Consider the following 4,600-nt stretch of genomic DNA (forward strand, 5'->3'; position numbering starts at 1 on the left):
CTCACACACACACACACACACACACACACACACACACACACGCACACACACACACACACACACACACACGCATCATACAAGTAAAATTCACAACTCCCCCACTTTCTCATTACGTTAATATATCTACCAATCTATTCTTCTCTCTCTCTCCCACCATCTTCAAATTACTCTGTGGGCGATAGTATGCGTGAAGCTAATTGGTACATCACTTTGATTCTTATAGTTATAGCTTGATATCTTTACTTCTTTACAAAATGGTAATTATACACAAAGTTCTAAGAAAAACTAATAACACAGACACTGACACAGATTTACAACAACAAAGTTTTGCACCATTTCCGAATGAGACACAAAAGAGAGCCAACTACGATTTTACACATTTGAAAAGTGGTTGCAGAACTCAAGTATAACATAATAATAATAATAATAATAATAATAATAATAATAATAATAATATAATAATAATAGCGCATACCAATGCAGTAGTATATATCATGTCATGCTCCATGTGCTTTACAAACTTATTGCCCTGCTCAACAGACCCAGAAAACTAAGAAACATTCTAGACATCCCAGGAAGCATAACAAAATATATCACTAATATAGTCTCATTTTTCTGCCAGTCAACTTTAGACAGAAGAAATAAGATCATCATGTACACTTCAGTTTCAGTAAGAGTTTTACGGCAGTTGCAACACAATAAGGTCATATAAGTGCCAGACATTAGAGATTCTCCAAGAGAGTAACGAACACAAAGAAGAAGGAAAGCAGATAAGGATGATAGATTTTTAGTAGGAAAAAAGGAGCAAGTCACACAAGAGCACCAGCTAGCCACCCACAGCTGTACACTAATAGCGCTCAATTTCAAGAAATCAATCAAAATTAGGTACTAAGTAAAGTATTCCTATAAAATAAGGATTTGGCCAAGATTTGAAAACCTTCAAAGAAGAAAAGTATTGCTCGTTAGAGATTGTATTGGAACTGTCAATGAGTAAAGGAGAGAGGATGCATTGTGTGCAGGACAGCAAAATTGAAGATACTATTATTAACACCTTGGCAACGTTAAGTTCACTCAAAACGTTGTCAGAAGTGAACAAATAAAAAAAACCACCTTTAAAACCGCTGATAAAAAATCATACAAATATTATCATACATATAATTAGATATGTATGTGTGGGTGTGTGTATAAATAAATAAAGTTGTGACTATACTTTACAAGAAAACAGTCATCATCCAAAACAAGTCCATCAAAAACATTAAAATAAAATTCTAAAATTCTAATTGGATTTGTCTTAAACTTATATTTTTGACTTATATTTTTGATGGAGAAAAATATGCAAAAACAAATGATCTCAGGTCAAATTGGACGAATCTCAAGATGACCCAATAACATTACCTATTTTGGGCTCCAACATATAGAATACTTGCTGGGCCCCCTTTCAATGAAAGGAATGATCGGTGCTTTAAAATCAACTGAAAGGCATTGGTCTACTATATATACACTCTACTGGAATGGAGCAATAAATCTTGAGAGAAAAGTGACACATGCATTTCCAAGTTCCCAAATATATAATAGATGCATAGATTGATTCTCTTTTCCACTTTCGTGGTTGTACAGAAGCGTGTTGATTGTTCCCAGTAGCAAGAAAAAGAATTTGACAAAGGAGTCCAGAAAAAGCGATGATGAGCATCAAACGAAAGGATCACAGTTGAATTTAGCACCAAGTAAAAAAAGAAAACATGAGGCTTGATCTATACGGGTCACACACTTATAATAGTGCTCAGTATTGCGCAACAATGCGCGATAGTATCGAACAGAAGTACGACTTGAAATTAACAAGCCTGACGGATTTTCTAAAATTACAGAGACAGAAGCCTCGGCCTACAAAAGCGATCAGCGAAATATAGAAATTTAGCTTTTTGCAGCAAAACTGTCTCAAAATTGAAAAAACGAAGTGCGTCATGATTTGGAGAATATTTTAAAGAATCTTTTGGCGAAAACCGCATGTCGATCGATGCAGCCATTAAAAAGGCTTTTGAATAGCAAAATTCGGCCACCACAAATAGATAATAGATGATCTGCAATGTGTTGGGCATTAAGTAAATTTGCATCATTCTCTCCTGTCCAAAAAGTGTACTACTGAGCAAACTATTAAATAATCATAACTTAGACGGCAGTGAACACTAAACAAAGCATCTATATATTCCGATATAAAAATTTGATACAAGATAATCTGTGGTATCTATACCATTTAAATGTAAATTTATACTCCTCATCCAAACTCTTTAACTGCAATGCTTTTCTCCTTTGCTTGCAAAAGACATGAGCTTGATTCCTTAAAGGGAAAGTATTCTACCGCTAATTTTTGTCTTTTTGCAGTGCGCTTTATCCCATTTTTCTCAAGCACCTCCTCAAAGGCAAGACTGACTCAGCCATTACTTTAGATTGACCAAAATTGTATTGATGAGAACATAAAACATTATTTATAATCATTTGTAGCAAGTTTTTTACGAAATGAAAAAAAAAAAGACTAACAATACACATCTTTTTTGGGGGGGAGGTCAACATTTCTAACCCCTGGCCCACATAATACCAGATACATGTAGTATCAAAGATTGGATCAACCTTATTTCTCTCCCCAGTATCAATGTTAAAAATTTCAAGCGCGCACCACTTATCCCCACAGACCAGGACACAGGTGCGGTACATGCAATCGGCGTCCAGTGGGGAAAAGGGACAGCTTTTTACCGTCGCCGATCGGTATCCCGTGGGGGCATAGTGTTAAAAGTGCTTTATAATATATTTAGTAGATTTAAAAAAGAAAAGAAACAGACAAACAGCAATGGACAATATTATGGTTGCCCTGCACTGTAATTGTAGAGTAGTCCATCCGTAGAAAAGCACCTAGGCCAGAATTTACAAAGTTGAATAAAATAATTATTCAAAGTCAGAAATAGAATAACAAATAAGAAGAAAGTGATGCATTTCCTGATTGGAAAGACACGGAGCCTTATATTGTTCTATAATATATAGGCTACACCCTGTGAAAGGAGTGTCAATAAAAATGTTAAAATAGAACCAGATTTTAATCGCTGCATAGATAGCCTATTTACTAGCTGAACCCTTATGAACACCATATTGAAGTCCCTATACATAGCTTTTAATCTTAACCTTACAACAAGTGACATATTACTGGCTTCAACTATTCATTTAAAAAGTCAACTAAGCCTTAGCCCATGCTGTCACGGACACTGGTGTAAATTGTTCAAGATTCAACTATGATGATTTTCAGTGAGGATACTCTCCATTCTCCATCATTATCATGTTACAGTAATAATGAGGGGTGTGGTCACGTACGCACATTATCATTAGGAAAGGTACTCGTGATTGCTCCTTTAGAGGTGGAGGAATAAGATATAAAACTTGCCTAGCATTATTATTATAGTTTATAGTGACTGTCATTGGTTCTGTTTATTCATTCAGACTCTAGTGCGTTCAATCGTTCTACAAGGCTTTTAATCAAGAACAATAATATCAATATGATATCAGCCTTTCAGAATTTGTAGCAAAAGGTCCAGTAGCAACCCCATGGCTGCATCCGCCGGGACTGGAAGGGCAATGTTTACATTTGTGTTATTTGTCCGTGTACTTTGACATTCCTCATCACATTGATTCAATTCGCTCGGGCTTCGGGTTTGTTTACCACACACTACAAAAGCCAAATAAAAGTTGAGACTTACCAAGGGCAAAAGAAGACTGGAATCAAGTTGCGCCTCAACAACGAATAAAAACTTTTGGCTTCTGAAAAGTTACTCTCTGCCGAAACTTCATCACTGTGAGAACCGCATTTATTTTTTTCTTGAAGGAAGTGATGGTCTCCATAGGCGCTTTGGAAGCCGACCTTCGCACGCATGCGCACTACAGGCAAGTTCACGAGAGAGGCTCGTCATCAGTCCAACTCGCTTTAATTAATTTCCTTTCGTTGTTTTAGTCTTTAATCTTTGAATGGGCAATTCACAATCTTAAATTACGCCACACGAAATATTTTCACGCGTAAACACGGTATCATTAGAGAGATCATTCATATTCAATGTAAGAAAAACGATAGCAGGAATTGAGAGAGTTGAGCTGAACTTGAAGTCTTCATTATTACAGGGAAACTTTTCATTTACCGCACTCTACAATATAAGAATGTGTAAAGTTGTCTTATTATGGCACTCGTTGTTAAAGTTTAGCCCAAACAGTGAACATTTTATTTCTTATGTTCATGCGTTTGAGACTTTCAAGTGATAAACAAGAAGTTGAAGAAGAGGCAACCAGGTTTTTCATGTCGCGACGGTAAACACACTTGGAAACACATGCCCGGTATCAGCGCCATCAAAGATGGCAGGGATAGTGAAGTCTATATTTCGCAATGTAGCAGGTCCCTGGTATAACTTTGAATTTAATAAAGGGGCAATCATTCATTGCCTTTCGGTGACAAGTAAACCGTTCAAATCCCATTCGTTGTTTTTGTGGGGGGTTTTCTTTTTTATTGGCTACAGAATCTATAGCTATATATGTGTGTGTGTGCGTACCGTGTGTGTGTGTAAAAAAAAAG

The 4,600-nt window shown here is 36.3% G+C and overlaps 1 protein-coding gene across 1 annotated transcript in view; it reads right to left on the minus strand.

The window, feature by feature from the left end:
* LOC101853659 (serine/threonine-protein kinase 33) overlaps window positions 1–4,275 on the minus strand; it is a gene marked incomplete in the record, with an annotated part of 94,833 nt that extends 90,558 nt beyond the window's left edge. The window contains 1 exon segment of the mRNA XM_005089999.3: window positions 3,741–4,275.
* Window positions 4,276–4,600: the final 325 nt, after the last annotated feature.

This window comes from Aplysia californica, unplaced genomic scaffold (genome assembly GCF_000002075.1).
Source record: "Aplysia californica isolate F4 #8 unplaced genomic scaffold, AplCal3.0 scaffold00011, whole genome shotgun sequence".
NCBI classification, from domain to species: domain Eukaryota; kingdom Metazoa; phylum Mollusca; class Gastropoda; order Aplysiida; family Aplysiidae; genus Aplysia; species Aplysia californica.